Below are 20,922 nucleotides of genomic sequence, written 5' to 3' on the forward strand. Positions count from 1 at the left end.
CTAGCAGAGGAGAAAGAGAATTAGATTATTATGACACCAAACATAAACTGTAGCTCAAACTCTGATGCACAGAAGATGTGCACAAGAATTTACAATGAGAAACATGGTCTAGAGGAAGAAGTCAGGAAAGTCAGCCCATTGAAGTGGTGCCTGAGCTTAATCTAGATGATGCATTGAAATATTCTAATGAAGAAAGTTAAGCTGGGAAGAGGACAATATGTATGCAAAGGTGTGCAAATATAATTGAAAAAATAAAAAAAATGGTCTGTACTAGTGTCATGAGAGGAACTACAGACAGGAAGGAAGCTTTAGGCAGAGGGAGGGGAGGGGGATGGGTAGAGGTTGAACCATGTAAGAGGATGTGTTAAGAACCATGATAAGCAATTTTGTCTTTGTCATAAAAAAAATGGAATGCCACTGTGAAGTGATATGACTTGATGGTCATTTTCAGATCACTTAGCATTTGGGAAGTGGTCTAGAAGTAAAAGAAGGGAGACAAGTCAATAGACAAATGCTGTGAGCCCAGCAAAACAAGACATGAGGAGTTGCAGAGTTGCAGAGGACTGGAACTAGTAGGGAGATGTATGAGGGGGAAAGAGCTACTTGATGTAGGTTTCTGGCTAGCCTCATAGGTAATGCAGCTGGTAAGAGGGACATTCCTTTGGAGTAAGGATAAGCAAACTTTAGTATGTGAGACAAATTCTACCTGCTGCCTGGTTTTGAAATAATGTTTTATTGGAGCATAGCCATATTCATTTGCTTGTATATTGTAAGTATAGCTGCTTTTATACTATAAAGGTGGAGTTGAGAGATTGTGACAGAAAATGACTTATAAAGCCTTAAAAATGTATTATCTGAGGCATCACATAAAAATAATTTGATCACCCTGGTCTTAGATGAAATAATATGTAAAAACATATATGCATAATCCTATGGATTTGATAGTTTATATATCCCATAAATATTCATGAGTTGGAAGTTTCCTTTCCAGTGTGTAATGATGTAGAAAAGTGGTAGGAAATTTAAGAGGGGGGACCAAGTGGAGGCCATTACAGACAACTTCCTGAGTTCTGGAATCCATGAGATCTCTTCCTTTCCAAGGAGTTGCCACTGAAATGCCATGCTATGAGGTAATGCATGCAGGGGACCCTCACAAGAGCTGGTACTATGTTCTTTGAATGTTCACACTCCAAAATATGACCTAAATAAACCTCTTCTTTTATAAACTACCTAGCCTCAAGTATTTGGCTACCGTAACAGAAAATGAATGCATACACACACTATCTATCTATCTATCTATCTATCTATCTATCATCTATCATCTGTCTATTTTTGGAATTATAAAATTTTGAGGAAAGTAATGAGGTGAGTTTTATTTTGCTATATATGTGTTCCAAGAGAGGAAGTCAAATAAGAAGCTGCAATCAGGACTTCAGAAGTATTACAAATGTAGGGGTCAATTCTGGGGAGTTTGTAATAGAAGAAATAGGTAGGGATGGGCTATCTAGAGAAATCGCTGTGAGGAAAAGATGATATTTAGACAGAAGCTAGAGAAATTCTCACCATTTAAGGTCCAGGTAGAACCATTACCAGAGGGAGTCTGAGTCCTTTCAATGGGATGGCACAGATACCATGTTATTAGTTTCCTATGGCTGCAGCAATGGACTATCATAACTGAAAGGTTTTCCAGAGAAACTTATTCTGTCACAGTTCAAAAGGCCAGAAGTCTCAAATCAACCTCTACACTTTGGAAAGTCAGACAGAATATCAGTTCTTTGCCTATTTTTGAGCTTCTTGCATTCCCCAGAAATCATGGCATTCTTTGACTGGTAGATGCATCACTCCGGTCTCTGCCCCATTTGTCAGATTGTTATTTCCATTCATCTGGGTCTCTGTCTCTTCTCCAAAAATTCTCATTGCAATCTTTTTCATGTATTTTTGTTATTGTATAGGTAAGGTAGAGAAGAGTTACAGTTATATAGAGCAGATAAAGAGTATATTTCTTTTTGAACAATGTCACCCCTTCCCGTGCTCTCTCCCAGTCTTTCTGTCCAGTCTCTACCCACAAGTTGTATAGTATATTTTCAACAGTGTCTAGTGAGTATCACTGCTGCATTTGTTTACCCTTTGCCCACCATTTCTGTGCCCCCTCTCACCTTGCCAACAGATAAACCACCACATCCACGTTCACTGAAGCATTATTTACCAAAGTCGAGTGGAATCAGCCCAGATGCCCTTCAATGAACAAATGTATCAAGAAATGTGGTATACATACACAATGGAATTCTACTCGTCCATCAGAAAAAGGACTTTTGAGTCACTCATAAGGAAATGGAAAGACTTGGAAAAATTACATTAAGCAAAGTAAGCCAGACCCAGAGAAACATAGGTTTCATGTTTCCCCTCATTTAGTAGATAATATATCTAAAAATATATCTACAAATGAACACACTGGATGGTAATGCAAACACACACACACACACACACACACATGGGCATGATAAATTATACAAAATTCTAGGTATTCACACAACAGTGAGATCAAAGGATGATATTCTTAGGAGAGGAACACAAAGGCATAATACCTAAGTACATCTGATCATATAAAATAATATTTATCCAAATGATCTCCAGTAAATTGAAACAAGAGGATTTTTTCCTTTGTTGCTGTGTTTTTCTTTTCTTTTCTTTTTCCTTCTTCATTTATCTCATTGCTTACTTATTGGTCTTTATTGGAGTATGAACTCATCTACTCTGGTAATGACTCTTGTGTACCAAGAGGATCACATTCTAAAGGCTCCCAAAAGAACATGAACTTTGGCTGGGAAATTGGTCTAGTGGTAGAGTGCTTGCCTAGCATGCATGAAGCCCTGGGTTTGATTCCTTAGTACCACATAAACAGAAAAAGCCAGAAGTGGCACTATGGCTCAAGTGGTAGAGTGCTAGTCTTGAGCAAAAGAAACTCAGGGACAGTGCCCAGGCCCAGAGTTAAAGCCCCAGGACTGGCACACACATACAAATAAAAAGAACATGAACTTTGAGGAGACTGGATAGGTCCAATAAACTAGAAGTAAAGATAAATTCCAAAAGGATGCAGCATTCAATATTATCTGGTGCTGCTGAGATGCCCAGAAAATGGCTTCAAGCTTATGCTAGCTTATTGAAAAGTAGAATTTCATGAACAGAATTTAAGTACATTATGTTTGACTCTGAGTATGCAGACTGTCTTCTTATTTCCAGTCATTCTGAAGTCTTATTAATGACCATACCATCTAGTCTGTCTGTATTTTTGAGAGATAGCCCTGTTGGTATCCCTCTTGTGGCACAAGGGTCCTGGCTCTGGAGCTCTGTTAGAGTAACAGTGCCACCTTTGGAATTTCGCTTTTTGATCTCTGCAACCACTTGATTTCCCTCAGAGATCTTTCCTTAAGTAATATCCAAGCTTGCTCCTATTTAGAGTGCATGGGGGCTAATGGGATCAGTAGCTGAGGTGAAATGGTTGCAGATGGTAATGTGAAGACTAATTTATTTTCAGAGGCTTTTAGGAATTCATGTGCTTTTAATGATAGCTTACTATAACCACAAATCCCTCATTTTCATTCGTTCAGGGGAGAGGCTATTGCCCATTATTAACAACAGAGGAAGACAGAGTAGGTAGCTAATTGACCCAGTGAAGCTGACACAATTGTGGTGGGGTTATGAAAGCTGAAGAGCTTTACTATGCTCCTAGGACTTTTGTCTCATTTTTTTTAATATCGAATTCTTTAACCTCTCTGCAAGCCATTTGTACCTGGATGTCTCTCTTCCTCAGCCAAGCTTCCATCCAGCAGGCCCATGGTGAGATTTTCTGTGCAGTGTTTCCTATGGTCCTTTTTATTTTGTTCATGATGAATCTTATATTGCTCATGCTGTACCAATGGAATTGTAGCTTTTACATGGAGAGGGGAAAAAATGGGTGGGATTACCTCCTGTTAGTCATTCATCTCTTATCTGCTGTCTCTTAAACCAGGGGGTGAGGATGACATGTTGGCTGACACCAGCCTAGTAGACAGGAGAGAAACTGGGGTAATGGGAATGGAAGAATCAATTTCCTTTCAGTCTTGACATAAAAAGAGAGAAAAAGAAAAGTCTTCCAGAGCCAGAAATCATTAAGTCATCTGTTGCAAGGGGAAAATAATGTTAGCTTCTTCCCTGGCCATTTAAGACAGATGGAATTGTTGATACCACATGTCTATAAATTCATAAAGCGGAAGTGGCATTGAGATAGTGGCCAGCAAGGTTGGAGTCCTCATTTGTGGTCATCTTCTACTCTTCTACAATCTCCATTGCTCCTAGACTCATGGTCCTATTGCCCTGATTTATTTTTTGCCTCTGATGAATTATAGGTTTTTTTTCCCAAATTCTTTATTGTGATTAAGTGACTACATAATTTCCCAAATTTCACAGTATTGTGGGATAGTGATGCTTAGTTAAAGTCACAAACACATTCTAACTTTCATGGGGCAAATTGTTTATCATAGTCTATAACATTTATGAGTTCTATGCAATATGCTTTGCAATACAGTTATTTCTTCCACATTGGCTGATATGTACATTTCTTTTGTTTTGCATAGCATCAGCTGTTCCCTCTTTCCCACTTGTTTCCTCCCTCCCATTGCTGCCATTGTGTTGCTTAGTTCATTTTGATCAATGTCCAGTGCAGCTGTTGGGTCCTGCTGTTGTATGTTTTTCCCTGATTCCCTCTAGTTCTCTGTCGTCCTCCTGGTTTCCCTTCAGTATGCACATATATACCATACATGTGATCAGTAGCATGGGGTTAATTAGTAGTAATTAGGCCAGATGAGTGGAAGTCCTTTGTTTTTTAAGTCCTGTTAATTTTGTCATATCACCTAACATTTTGGATTTAATATACACTTATCAGGGAGACCATGTGCCATTTGTCTCTTTGCTCTTGGCTTACCTCGCTCAACATGATTTCTTCTAGCTCCATCCATTTCCCTGCAAATACCATTATTTTGTCTTTCTAATGGCTGCATAATATTCCATCATTACAGGTTTTTTTGTTGTTGTTTTGTTTTTCGGTTGTGAGGCCTGAACTCTGGGCCTGGGCACTGTCCCTCAGCTCTTCGGCTGAAGGCTAGTGCTCTACCACTTGAGCCACAGTACCACTTCTGGCTTTTTCTGCTTGTGTGGTACAGAGGAATTGAACCCAGGGCCTCATGCATGTCAGGCAAGCACTCTACCACTGAGCCACCTTCGCAGCCCCAAATTACAGGTTTATACTTAGTCTTGAAAGGTCTTAAAGCTTAGATTTTTTCTGAAGGGTTTTCACAAGAGTTGCTCTTCTGGTTGTCAGAAGCACCAGCTCAGTTATGTGCTGTTCTGCCTTTCACTCCACCCATGCTAGCATGAAACCCCTAGAGTTTTAGAGCATAAGATAACAGTCTGGGCCTGAGATTTTCAGGAGATCTTCATGGTTAAGGAACTGGCACATAATCTGTCACGTTGGGAAAAGTGTGGGTTTGAAATGAGGCTTATCTAGGAATAAATCTCAGGTTCCCACCTCTTTTATTCCTATGATATGAAAAAAAATCTACTAACTACATCCTAAAAACAAGATAATAATAATATGTAAACAATCATTGTAGTGATTGGTAATATGCCCAGGTGAATATAGGGACTTGATAGTACTAGATAGTGAATGAAAGGGATTTTTTTAGGTTTTTGAAAAACCTGGTGTTCTTTAGAAAATGTTGACATTGTGAAAGCTCTGGTGGTTCATTTTGCTATTCTATTTTTCTACTCTGAGTTTTTATTTTCACAAACTTCCTTGTTATTTTTATTTTCATGTATGAATCATTAATCATAGTTGCTGCTATTTTTCCTGTGGGTTATATTTTCCATATTACTTTGAAGTTATTTATATATTCTGATATCAATTCCTGGTTCTGTGGCTTACTATTACTTTTTTGGTTCTGGAGTATTTCTATCTTATTCTAGTGTCAAAATTTCTAGTATAATATTAAGCAGAAGTTAAGACAAAGTACGTCCTTGCTTCATTCTAGAGTTCTTTTAATCCAATTCCTAGAAGTTCCTTTTTTTCTAGTTTGCTTCAAATACATTTTTGGATTGAACATGTCTATTATCTTAACAATGCTTATCGTTTGAACTACTACTCCTTTACACCAGTCAGATAACTGGTCTACCTTTCATTTAACCATTGTTTTCACTATGGGAACAGATTTACTGAAGTAAATCTAAAGTCATGAGACCCAGACTTGAAAGTTAGATACCACTCTTATTCCAGTGGGAAGAAATTAGTCATGGGGCTTTACAGAACTACTAAGGAGGCCAAAAATGGCAGTGAGCAACAGTTTCTGTACAAACTATATCTTCTATTTCTAGTTATTTAATAATATGATTGCTTAGAACAACAACAAAAAAAGTGTTTCTGAAACCAAATGTATGACTATTGTTTCCCCTATAGCAAGTAATTTATCCAGTGCTCACTCACTGGCTTTATTTTAATTCAATTCAATTCAGTTCAACTCTGACTCTGTCTAGGATGAATTGCAACAGATACCATAGGTTAAAGGCTCTGTCTGGTGAGACTGACCCCTACTTCAAATGTAGTCACAAGCAATAGGTTGTGACTTGTGCTTCTGACCATCAAATCATTTTCTAACAATTTCATCATCAGGCTCAATTAATTTGTCAAGTACAATAGGGAACTCGATGATATATTTTGCTTATGTTTCCTTATTTATTCATGAAATAAATGGCAAATGATACAGATCAACAGCCAAATGAACATAAGATAAGGTCTATCTAAAAGGTTCCAAAATATAGAAACATTACTAACACATGGGTGATGTTCTTCAACCTGGAAGCCCACCTAATGCTGTGGTTAGAGAAATTTATGGAGGCTTCACTGTATTACTGCCAGATTGATTACTAAGTCCATTTCTAGCCTTTTGCCTTTCTCTTAAGATTGAGCATGGATAGAGCATGAACACTCCAAGCTTACCATAGTTGGTCTTATCAGTTGGTCTTATCTTATTGGTGATTAGTCATCATCCAGGAGCCCATCTAGAGTCATTTCATTAGAACAAAAGAACTTCTGGTTACCCAGGAAACTCCAAGGGATTTAGGAGTTCTGTGTCACTTAGGAAATTGCAAAGGTGTTCATAGTTCTGTGCTAAGGATCAAAGACCAAGTATTAGAACAAAACATTTTTTCTAGTACCCTTGTCTTTAAGAGCATTAGAAATTGTCTCACAAACTAGAGCAAAGACCAATATTAGAATGGAAGATTTCTCCTACCACTGTTATTATTCAGTAAATTAACAAAGTTTCAGGAGCTCTGTGCCAAAGACTGGGGAAAGAAGCAAGCAAGGAAACAGACAAATATATATGTATAGCACATTATTATATATATTGTTATTTATCACATTATTATATATACTATTATTACTGTGTTGTTTCATTCTTGATCAATTGCTGAAAGTTTTTTCTATTATTTTTCCATGAGAAAACCCTGTTATGATTTAATGAAAAACAAGCAAACCCTGAATTACCAATGAAGTGTAGATTTTAGTTAATATACCAATGCTGATTTCTTGCTTTTGAAGACCATGCAAAAATCTCAAGTAGCGAAAACCCAGTGACAGATATAGGACTATATAATCTCTGTGATGTTTTACTGAAGCTAAAATTGTTTCAAAATAGAATTATGTTTTTAAAAATGATTTTTGTTTTATTGATCATACTACTGTTTTTTTCTTTTGCTTTGCTTTTGTTTTCATTGATCTGTACCTCTAATGCTATCTTTGCCTGCATCCTAATTGGTTTACATTTAATCTGATTTTCCAACTTCTGGGTTGAATGGAATTGTGTCATTTTGCCTAAAAGCTGGTATGCTGGTCACGTGAACCCTGTCAATTGGCTCCATGTCTTTTTACTTATTACTTATTCTTTCTATGTTGGGGTGTATATACATATAGAAACATATGCTTCCTTCTCAAGTGAATACAAAAGTTAAATGAAAGCATATATGTAAACACTTGGTACATAGTAACCACTTAATAAATGATGGTTGCAATCATCATCATCATCATCATCATCACCATCATCATAATTATCATTGCTGTTGTTACAGATGGCATCTTCCTCATTGAGGAGAGCATTCAGTCTGTGGCCAAAGTATTTTAGATACAACAATTTTGATGGGATTATTTTGTTGATAACATTACATTACTGCATGAATACATTTTTCTGATTTTATTCACAAGTTCTACATTCTAATGTCATAAAACCTCTTAGCATGGCAATCAAAATGGATGATGAGTTATCTGTAAATGTACAGAAATGGGCATGCACAGATAAAAGTAGCTACAGAAATTATATTTGCTTTTGCTCTTGTGGTTGTGTTAGATTGTCTCCACTTGTCTTTTTATAACCAGGTCCTAACCTTTAACACTTCTAACTACTGTTCTTCTTTTTAGGTGGCTGAATGATACCAGCAGAGTCATTTGGGTTCTCCTGGCCTTTCCTGAACAAAGGGACAGTGCTAATAGAAAATTAAAGGTGAGAATAGGTAACATTCAGAGTTCTCTGTACATCTCTATTGAATACCACAGATCTTGTTCAGTAGTTCTCTCTACAATTATATCTATAGGGATTCCCAGGTTCAGATAATTTATTCATCCTCAATTTCACCCCATTATTCCTTCAGGACTATGGGTAGTAATGGTTCCTACATACTGCTAGCATTGTACTATTTTACCCCTCCTTACAGAGTTCTCTTAATTTTGCCAACACCTTTATAGTCTCTTCATTAAAGTCTTCTCAACCTGCTTAAGTGTGTCATCATTTTCACCAATGAACGTGTATTTCACCAATTACAATTCAATTTTCACCATAGCTGAATTATGAACAATGGTATTTAAAGTGGAACCCAAGATTTAGATGAAATTAACTCAGTTTTCTTATCTTCAATAATAAATGTTCAATAATAAATTTTGGTTGGTCATGGGCTTGAACAGCCTGGACACTGTCCCTCAGCTCTTCAGCTAGCACTCTACCACTTGAGCCACAGTGCCACTTGACAGTTTTCAGAGTGGTTTATTGGAGGTAAGAGTCTCATGGATTGGCTTTGAACCACGAGCCTCAGATCTCAGCCTCTTGAGTAGGTAGGATTAAAGGCATGAGCTACCAGCACAGGTCATATTGTAATTTTAAATTCTTTTAAATATTAAAGATGCTGTACAGAGGGGTTACAGTTACATGAGTAAGGTAATGAGTACATTTCTTGTCGAGCATTGTTACTTCCTCCTTTTTCTCCTAGTATCCCTTCCCCGACCTCTCCCACTCCCCTGTATTTCATTTCTAAGTGTCTTGTGAGTTTCATGGTTGCAATGGGTCATCCTGTATTTTCTTGAATTAACTATTTCAGTGCCCATAAGAATTTTACAAGGTACTTGAAGATGTTATAAAAGTATTCAACCTTTGTAGATTTTACTCTGTGCTTAACAAACTTCTAAGCTGTTTTGATCTTTAAAATATCAGTACTACACATTTTGTTTTATAGATGAAAGAGCTAAGATGTGGAAAGTTGAATTTCCTTCAAGATCACATGGTAGATAAGTGATCAAAATCCAAGCTCATCCCAAACATTTAGACTTCTCCTATCAATAGATGGAAACATTCTGCTGTAGTTAACCCTGCAGTGTAGTTATGAGATAACTTTGCTGTCAAGTTCAGATGGAGAATGCATTTGTCACAGTTCTGGTAAACAGATATCATCTTCAAACTTGCTAATTATGGAGCACAGTATATGTTATGGGGTTGAAGGAAAACAAAAAGAATGATATAATGTCCCAGGGCTCAGAATTGTTTTTACCACTAAGCCTACAAGGATGAGCAGAGATCTTGGTTCCCAGAATCTGAAATAGTTACTAGTGATAGTTTTGGCTGTACAATAGGACTGCCAAGTAAAAACAATGGCATTTAATTGAGGAATATAGTTAATATGCTACAATCATGTACTGTGAGCGCCAGAAGAAGAAATCCTTCCTTCCTGTTTCCCTCCCATTTACCCATCTCCTGCTTATCTCTATTTAGGGTATGTATCTACAACAAAATGCCCAAAGCTAGGTACTTTAAAAAGAAAACAGATTTATTTATCTCTCAGTTTTGAAGGTTTAAGATCATGGTATTTGTTTAGCTCCGGTCAGAGTTTCACAGCTGATGTCATCATAATGACAGAGCATATGGAAGAAATCATGTGGAAAGACAGGGAAAAGGGAGTTTCAAAGCAAGTTCCAGGTTTGCTATGACAGCTCACTTTTGTGGGAATTTCATAGAGGGACAGACTGCAGCCCTTACAGAAAAGCATAAAGGCAATTTATATACTTAATCATATTGCCTAGCTCCTATCTCTCTACTGCTCATTATCATAATATTGAGGTTTCAAACCATATCTAAGCCATAGTATCTCACTTGTTAGCCAAACCCAGTTAAAACCTAGAAAACCAAGAGACCATTAGATCACTTTAAAGCTTTGCTTCATATGCGTCTTCACTGAGATGGTGAGTATCTTGGGGGTTGGGACAGGAGGCAGGGATTATCTAGTAGAAAAAAATTCAAATTAAAGAAGTAATTTTGTTCCTGGAATAATTTTATACAAAAATTGAAATCTGAAGTAAAATTAACATACCCCAAAAGAGGCTTTTAAAACATTTTTTTATTCTGTTGTTCAGAAAGTTTGAACTTTATATAGTCTTGTTTGTTAATTCTTGCTCTTTTTTTTTTTCTAGATAAAGTCTTGAGGCCTTGGGATAATTAGACTTAATCAGAAAAGTTTTCTAGGACTGAAGCAATAGGATGGATGTTTTAGATTTTGTAGTCCTATAGTTTGGAAATAAAATGTCTCCTTAAAGGCTTGTATTTAAGGCTTGGTCCATAGCTAGTGGTACTGTTTTGTGAGTTAGTGCAAACTTTAAAAGGTGAGCCAAACTGGAGGATCCAGTATCTTCTCACATGCTATATATTGTCCCAGGAGTCTGTATATACCTTTCCCTCTCCTACCTATTTCCATTCCATTTCTATTCTTTCCCCTCTGTCCTTCATGCTCTGTTGTGCAACCTCCCCATGGGTCCAGAATCAGCACATTTGTAGAAGACATTCCTTTTAGTTGTTTTCTCAAGTATCTGTCACAGTATCAAGAAAAATCCATATGGTTTAACCTCTCACTCACTGAAGGAATCCACAGTTCTAAAAGATTATTTTCCATTCTATGAATCAATTTTCCAATCCATGAGTCTATGAATCAAGGAAGTATAATTCTCTGGGACTCTATAATACTACTATTAAGAAACTCCAGCTTCTCTTTATAGAGGTTGGAAACATGGCTCAGTTGATAGAATGCTAACCAATGAACAAAAATTTCAGGTACTGAGTTCAAGTCCCAATCTTACACCTAAAGAAAATATCAAAGTTTTCTTTATAAAAACATAATTTGTCCACTGACATATTTTCTTTAAAAAATCACAGGTATAGAGTAAATTACAAGAAAACTTAGGATTTAATTGAAGAAAGTGGAAGTTGAAGGAAAATTTTCATGCTCTAAAATGAGTGCTGGACAATGAAAGATGTGTTGAAATCTGGAAGCCTCTTTTTCATTATAGTTAAAATTGGTATGAAAACTATGGGTTAATAGTATTCATCAGTACATCAGGCAATACATTTTTAAGCAGCTCAACCAGCTCTTGAAAGATGCCACTGGGAAGCCTTCTTGCACCTCTTAGTTTCAGTGGATGACTCATAGCCTAGCCATTGGCTCATGGGCCTTCTTCTTTATGTCAAATAATTCAAGTTGATGGAGAGAGGAGAAAACCTTTTGAACATCAGAGTCTTTCTTCTGCTCTGATTTGAGAGGTGTGGACACAAAGAAGTATCTTTTTTGCATAAGAAGTCTCCATATTATTCTTCTCATACCCAGTCCCTTCCAAATTCAGGTCCTTCTTTACACACTCAGGAATTTCCCACCAAGATAATTTTCAATGGATGCTCAGTGATTACAAAGAACTTCCTTGGAGAATCACTGTAGGAGAGAATGGGGGTAAGAACCAGAGTGTAAAATGAGATGGGCAGAGGATATGGGATCTAGGCAGTCTATTCCAGAGCACTAGAGGATAGATCAGGTTCAACTACAGTTCTGCCATTCATTGGCCATGTGACTTTGGGCACATTACTTAACCTGTATAAGCTTCAGCCTCTCTGTAAATCTGGGGAAAATAGTCTCATTTACATCATGGAGTGGGTGAGCAAAGTAAATGCAATGATGGGAGTAAAAGTATACAACCCATATTAAGCAGTCAATAAACATATGGTGTTATCCTTACCCACTATGCTCCTTCCCCTGCTTTAACTCCTTCTTGATAGTTACACACAGATACTCTAGTTGTATTGGACTAATTAGTTAGCACCTCTGAAAGTACTTTTCTTCTTTGGTTCATGTTGCTTTTCCTTTTCTTTGGGGCATCTTAAAGTGTCATCTTTCTAAATCTATCAAAAATGTCTACAACATTCACTTTTCAGTATGAAGTGTATTCTCACAATGGCTGAAGCAGGCTCATAGCCAAGATCCAGTCCCAAACTCCAATATAGAAAAAAAAAAAACCAAAAACATAATTGCTCTATTCTAATTACAAAAGTCATGTTCTCCGATGTCTCAGTCCTCAATAAATACAGTAGTTGTCACAAACTCACTTCTGGCCAACAGAGGATGAGGCAGGTTGTCTGCAAGATATTATAGGGAAACTTTCACTTTCCTGATAAAAAGAGTAGTATCGTTGACTGAGTGCTTGACTTCTCTTACTTCCTTTCTGCTTTCTTTCTTTGAATAAGTGTCCAAACAAGAGCAGCCATTTGATAGTAAATTATAAACACTAGGGACAAGTTCATATTTTATAAGGAAATACACCTTTATTTTTAAGGCATTTAAAGTAAAATACTTGCAGATACATTTATTTCTAGCTGGAGAAAATAATTGTTTCTCAAAAGCTTACATTTTAGATATTTCTTAATAAATGTATCTATTGATTGAAGAAAATTTGAGCACAATAAATTTGTCTGTGATAGATGACTTATCTAAATATTTGGGGTTTCTCCTTGTAAAAAGCATGTAGTCCTCAAGGGAACATGTGGTATGGCTGTGTAGCTTGCTTAGACAATTGAAATAGGAAAGAAGGGATAGTTGCTGCTTTCAAGAAAAAGCCCTTTTCCTAGTTCTGTCATGAGACTACAATGTCCCAATGGGAGGGCTGTCTTTTGGGCATGGAGAAGAGGGAGGAGCAGAAGTGGTCCTGGACAAAACTGAAAGACCCGATCTGAAAAATAAACTGAATAAACTTCTTTGTTGAATGACCACTCCTTTGTACAACTGACCTAAATATAATTTTTTAAAAAGTGAAAAACAACAATAAAAAGGGCTGGGGTTGTGACTCAGGTGGTAGAGTACTGGCCTTCCATGTCCAAGACTTTAAGATCAATTCCCAGGACATTCCCCAAAAAGTTACTGCTCAGAATTTTCTCTATGTATTTTCAATTTACCTATACCTAACCACATATGGATATGAGGATGAGAAAAGACTGATTTGGGGAATGATTTCTCCTAATGCATAATGAAATCTAAGCTGACAAATTTAGAACAGGAGGATCAGGAGAAGGGGAAAAAAGAAAGTTTGTAATTCTACAAGCAGACAGAAACGACAGTCATTTTCTTCATTAAAAATCACTACTAGTAAGGCCCAGGCAGGGTGGTATATATTTGTAATGAGAGGATTGAGATATAAGGCCAACCCAGGTAAAAGACCTATCGAAATCCTATTCCCAAAAAACAATTCAGCATGATGACACATATGAGTGATCCCAGCTACATTGGATGTGAATCCAGGAGGACTGCGGTCCAACGCCAGCCCTGGGAAAAAACTGTGAGAGAATATCTAAAAGGGTAACCTAAAAAATTAAATAAAAAAGACTTTGTTTTTATGGCACAAATGGAAGAAGTATTGCTTTCTAAGACCCCAAGTTTAAACGTCAGTACCAAACAAACAATTACTGCTAGTATATTTTAACTATTTGAAATATATTCCATTTTCATTCTCAAAATCTCACTAGTATAATCATTTGCCCCCTGTTATGATAAATGTATAGGTTTGCAAAGGCACAGGTGGTTTACATCTATACGCCTAGCTACTGAGGAGGCTACAGTCTGAGAATTGAGGCTTGGAACGAGCCCAGGGAAACACATCCACAAGACTTTAATCTCCAATTCACTAGCAAAAAGACAGATTAACTGACAAAAAGCCAGAACTGGAGGCATGGCTCAAGTTATAAAGTGAGCAAAAAGGCCAAAGTGAGCGCAATAGTGGGAGGATCTTTAAGAAAGGATCCATAGGTTTTTGTTGTTTTGTTTTCTGCTTTGTTTGCATGCTTGCTTTTGAAACGAGGCCTTGTTATATTTCCTGGCAGACTGAATCTCTGGACTCCAGTGATCCTGATGCTTTCATCTTCTGAGTAGCCAGCACTACAATCAAAGACCATACTGCCTGGCTTTTAGAATTAAAAAAAAACAAACAATTATCTAATGCCCTTTGCTCAGTAATATACATTTTAAAAATATTTTTTCTGGAAGTACTGGAATTTAAACTCAGGGCCTCACACTCATTCAGCTTGCTAGCTCACAGGGCCTCACACTCATTCAGCTTGCTAGCTCACTCAGTTGAGAAATGCCTCCATCTGACTTTTGCTAATGGACTCTCACATGACTTCGGACTGAGGTGCACAGGATTTCCTGAGTAGTTAGATTTATAAATATAAGCCACTGAAGCCCACCTCAAAAGAGATAGATAGGTAGATAGATAGATAGATGGATACATACATACATACACATATATAATATGTTGTATATTATATAATATTTTTATATATTATGAATCATGAAGAAATCATTACCATTCTTATTATTTGTGTTAAAACACAGAATCTCTCTTTAGAATTTCTTATATTATTTATATAGCCAAGTTAGTGTCTTGTTCATATGGTCTCAAAAATTTATTGTTCAAGACAAAAAAGAGAAGAAAATGGATAAACTACTGTGACTACAGTAATATTGTACCAATAGGAGTAGATACAATGGGAGGCATGAAAAAATGTTAGCAGTATAAGCCATGTCTTCTCCCATTCATGGTTTCATTTTGGAGTTAGTCTTTCATAGCTTCTTTGTCTCTCTTCCTATGATATCCCATCTTTCAAATCTTATTGATATCATCAAGAGCCCTGCTGAGAGCCATGCTTAAAGGAGAATTCTTTTTCAGCTGGTCACTAATTACCTAATCCATTCAGGTCTTTTTTCCATATAATTGCATTGAATAGATAGATTAGGAATAAACCACAGTGACCCCATCAGACAAGATTGCAACCTTATGGAACCTTGTCTTCAGCTGACAAATGAAGGGGAGGCAGAAAATAAAGAAGACACAAATGTCTAATTTTCGTATTTTAATATAATAGTAGAGAAGTAAATGTCTAATTTTGTGCAAAGAAGTACTAAGAAGAAGATAAAATGGTGGGTCATTAGAGTAAATGGAAAATAGATAGTTTTAGCTTGGGTGAGGAGGTAAGTTCTCTTTGGGGAAACAGTGCTGAGTTTTTGCTTGAAGAACAGATGATGTCTTAGCCATGTGATGATAAGAGGGCTGAGTGTGACTAACAGAGTGTAGATGGCAAGCTCCTAAAGAAAGAATGACATACTTGAAGCAAAGAAAGAAGAACAGTGTATTAAGTGAGGAAGAGAGCAGGGGAAACTGACCTGAGAGGGCCCAACTGCACCCAGATTATCTGGAGGGTTTTTTTGTCTTTTTGCCGGTGATGGGACCTGAACTCTGGGCCTGAGCACTGTCCCTGGACTCGTCAGCTCAAGGCTAGCACTCTACCACTTGGGCCACAGGGCCACTTCCGGCTTTTTCTGCTTAATGTGGTGCTGAAGAATCGAACCCAGGGCCTCATGCATGCAAGGCAAGCACTGTACCCCTGAGCCCATGGAGTTTTAAGGACCACAATAAAGACTTTCTATTTAGTTTCAGAGGGATAGAGAAACAAATAAAAGCTATTGGCATTGGAACAAAATCACAGCGATGTCTAAAATATACACTCGGCTGCTATGTACAACATTGTTTATTGGAGTTAGGTATGGAAGCAGTAGAACCAGTAGGACTTGCTTAGTAGATTATACATCTTTTGGGTCATCTTTTTTAATTTGTATAGTGTTGATGGCTGTGGTCACATAGATAGCAGTTGATGCATTCTATTCATTATAATTAGGACTTTGCAACTTGTAATATATTTAGACAGAAGTGAGTGCCCCGTTAGCCACATGACTGGGAGAAGGCAGTAAAAAGAGGATGTGAAAGAAGTAATGCAAGAAGTTTGTCTGAAGAGACTCTCGGCTCTCAGACTTCTGTGACTTGGTTCTCCACCAAATGAATGGAGACAGATCCTCCTTCAGCAATGATAAATCAGTGCAGGATGCTGGATGTTTTTGGTGTTTCCTACAAAGATCCCCTTTTTGTTGTTGTTGCTATGGTACATTATTCATCTGCAATAAAATAGGAAATAATATGGAAATTAAAGTGCTAATTTCAGCAGGTTACAGTATAGAGATTAAGAAAGAAAAGAATGACCAAAAAATACAGTATGATTCCAGTTAGGTTGTTTGAAGAATAGGGTATTTGTTTGTTTTGTTTTTTGTTTTTTTGGTGTTGTGTTTTTTTTTTTTTCTAGTGCCAGCCTTGGGGCTTGAACTCAACACCGGAACACTGTTCCTGAGCTTCTTTTGCTCAAGGCTAACACTCTACTAGTTGGAGCCATAGCTCCATTGCTGGCTTTTTTTTTTTTTTTTTTAATAAAGGCAGTAGTTTGCTGGAGGGAAGAGTCTCACAGACTTTCCTGCTTGGGCTGGCTTTAAGTCACAATCCTCTGATCTCAGTCTCCTGAGTAGCTAAGATTACAGACACGAGCCACCAATTCGCAGCTGGAACCTAGAACTTTTTATGAATAATTTTCCCACATTTGATTAGGCAGATTATCTCTTAATGGTAGAGTTCTGGTTAAGAGAAAAGTTTGGTGGTGTGCACAATAATTTGTGGTTCTGTACATGATTTTCTTGCTGGTACACTACAATAATGTTGAAGTCAAGCTGTATACTCTGCAGTCAGTTTTAACATTAGATTTTTAGTTACTAATTGTAAATAACTAACCAAGTACATGACATTGTGCCAGGTTTCCAACATCTTATTTATTTCTTACTAAAACTCATTGTAAGTGTTGTTGCCTTCACTACAGAGAAGATAAAACCAAGGCCTAACAAGTTAAGTACCTGGCATAAAGTTAGGCACAATAAGTAGTAAATCTGGGATTTGAACTCAGATCGATCTCTACAATCTCTGTTTTTAATTGCTATTTTTATACCAATAATCTTGTTGAAATAATCTATCCTGTCATTTAAAGACAAGCAAACAGAGGAATGATATCCCGAGATAGTGGGTTCATGTATGTCATAGTTTCTTCTTCAAATGACTGTTTTAATTCCTACTGGTCATGAACTTGACAATTTGACATTTAGTTTATTTTAGAGAGAAATAATGCCAGGGAAAATATAGAATTCTTCCTTATTTCACCCAAGGAAAAGTTTAATAACATTGCTTTCTCCTAGATAAACTCTTTCAGGTCTCAGAGCCTTACTCTCCATCACCATGGTAGCCCCTTACTATATCTGTCAACAGACAGGAAACACACACTAGACTCTGGAGACAAGAATGACAAAACAAAAAGTGCAAAACATCTCAGCCATCATTTTCATTGAATTAAATAGATTTAATTTTATTTGCACTTGTTTTCCTTTTTAAAAAAAATATGACTCAAAGACTTTTAGGTTGTACTTTTAGCTTATTTTTCTGCCTAATGACATTTTTTATGGTCTTAGAGTTCTATATTCCTGTATTTATTTCCATACACATTTGAGAGGCTAATGGGGGAGTGATGCATGTCCTCAGAGACATAAAAAGTGGTTCTAGAACCTTGACAAGTTACCTCTGTGGGTTACTTCCTGTTCTCTGGCCACACCTGTGCTATTATCTACAAATGTCCTGATTGTTGTTTGTGCTCAGTCTGACTGAATCCGGCCCAGTCCGGCTCAGTCCGGTTCGATCCGGCTCAGTCTTGATCCGGCTAAATCTGGCTCGATCCAGCTCAGTATGGTTGCATCCGGCTTGGTCCGGCTCAGTCCGGCTCGGCCCACCTGGACCGAAATATTCATGTAATTTTTACTGAAGGTAAATGTGAAAAAAAATCGTAACGTAGGGTAGGGAAGGCATTGTGTGCCTGCAAAGCAGATAGACCTGGTTTGAACTGGATTGAATGGGACTGAACCGGATCGAGATGGTTTGAAATGGCTGGAACCGGATTGAACCAGATTAAGCCAGATTGAACCAACTTGAACCGGATTGAGCTGGATCAAGCCAGTTTGAACCGGTTTGAGCTGGTGAGCTGGTGCCAACCAGTTCAAACCAGATTTAGCCTGATCGAACTGGCTTGAATCTCACCAAGTCAGTCCGAACCGGCTTGAGCTGGATTGAACCATTTTGAACCGGACTGAGCTAGATCAAGCCAGTTTGAACCATTTTGAACTGGATCCAACCGGTTCAAACCAGTTTAAACTGGATTGAGCCGGGTCGAGCCTCTTTGAACTGGATTGAGCCAGATCAAACTGGTTTGAGCTGAATGGAGCCAGATAGAACTATATCGAGCCAGAGGGAACCAGATTGAACTGGATTGATTCAGTGTGGGAAAAACTGGACTATTCCTAAAAGTAGAGGAATAGGACTATATGCAAAGGAATGTGGATGCTAGAGCATGCAAGAAAATGTATCTTCCCTGGAACCTCTGAAAAGGCGTGTAGCTCTGCTCATGCCATAACGTGCCCATTGAGATCCACTTTGGACTTTTGACCTCCATATGCTTAAAATGCTGAAATAAGGACACAGGTTGACCCAATGTAACAATGAGATGTACTATGTTGAAAAATGCACCTTACAACTTGGGGTTAGAGGGAGTTAGAGAGGGGGAAGGGATGGTATGGAAAAAAATTAAGAGAATAAATTTTACTAGTATTTGGTCATTAAATGATATGTTTTTATTGCTTCTACCTCATGCTGTCTGGGGACAGTGACTTCCTTTTTCAGCCAATTCTCAAGAATATTTTCATTTTGGGTATTTCACTGGAATTTCATTACTGTCAATATTCAGCTAACAGCTTCTCTCCTCTCCTCTCCTCTCCTCTCCTCTCCTCTGCTCTTCTCTTCTCTTCTCTTCTCTTCTCTTCTCTTCTCTTCTCTTCTCTTCTCTTCTCTTCTCTTCTCTTCTCTTCTCTTCTCTTCTCTTCTCCTCTCTTCTCCTCTCTTGTCTTCTCTTTCTCTCTCTTTCTCTCTGAATGTGTGTGTGTGTGTGTGTGTGTGTAAAACGGATTTGCACTCAGGGATTAGGGCTTGATAGTAGACACTCTGCATCTAAGCCATGCCTCTAATCAAACATTTGCATGTTTGAGCACTTTTTTATGCTCAGTGAAGTGTTAGGCAGAGAAGATGGAGACACGGTTAATTTACTTAGTCAAATAAAGGAAAATATAGTTTTGCTGACTTAATGCATACAAAGGCAAGACATGTTAGCAATTATCAAGTGATATAGAGCTATTTATCTCACCCTTTCCCCTATACTCTAAGAATTTATAGCTCTTAATAAAATTATAAACCACTTATGTACTGTAAGATATAACTGCAATATCTGCATAGCATTTACATTTTTATAGAGTTGTCTCTCACCAAATGTGTAATGTATCATTATCACCCTTTGAGTTTTACAATGAAGGAAAACTGAACCTCAAGGAATAAGGACTTTAATTCAAATCGTTTGACATTTGGAGTTGAAGCTAAGTCTCTTAACAGAAAATCTGTTGATTATTTTACCATCCACTTTACTATATATATATGTGTGTGTGTGTGGTGTGTGTGTATATATATATACACATATATATATATATACACCAGATTATGAAATACATGTGAATTTCATTAAGCATTATAGTTTTTTCATAAGCTATTAAAATCTATGTAGTTCACTCAGAACCCATATGTGTTTAGTAGCAGTTTTATATAGACTGGTGTATTAGAATTAGTTTTAATACAAAAGAATTCACCTTTTTACATTTAATTGACAACAGATGCTCTCTTTCATGGGAAAGAAGGCCTTTCACAGTCTTGCAGTGTAAAATCTTCTGTAAAACAGAAATGTGGATTATACCTAGTCAGAGAATAAATTCCGAGTCTATCATAAAAAGAAAATGTAAAAGCTGCTGATAATATGGAGCCTTGGAACAATAAGAAAAAAAATGTGCTTGAAACTTTTGCTTAAGGTTAGCTGATAATTTTGCAACACAAATAATACCTCAGGTAAATGTAAAATATTTTTTAATTTTATTTGTGAACATACTGTACAGAGGGGTTACAATTACATGGGCAGAATAATGCGTACATTTCTTACCAAGCATTGCAGCCTCCTCCTTTGTTTACCATTCACATCCCTTCACAGCCTCCCCCCTCCCAATCCCAATCCCAATCTCAATTCCAATCCTTCCCCTCTGCCCCCTCCCCACCCACCGACGTTGTAAAGCTCGTTTTGGACATGACAACTTGTACTTCTCATTGTTGCAACAGGTCCACCTGTATCCTTAAACGACTTGTTTTTCCCCATCTCCTCCAAAAGTTATACTGACATCAAATACAGTGAAAGCAGGGGTTATACTGTG

This window comes from Dipodomys ordii, unplaced genomic scaffold (genome assembly GCF_000151885.1).
Source record: "Dipodomys ordii isolate 6190 unplaced genomic scaffold, Dord_2.0 Scaffold46, whole genome shotgun sequence".
Taxonomy (NCBI): domain Eukaryota; kingdom Metazoa; phylum Chordata; class Mammalia; order Rodentia; family Heteromyidae; genus Dipodomys; species Dipodomys ordii.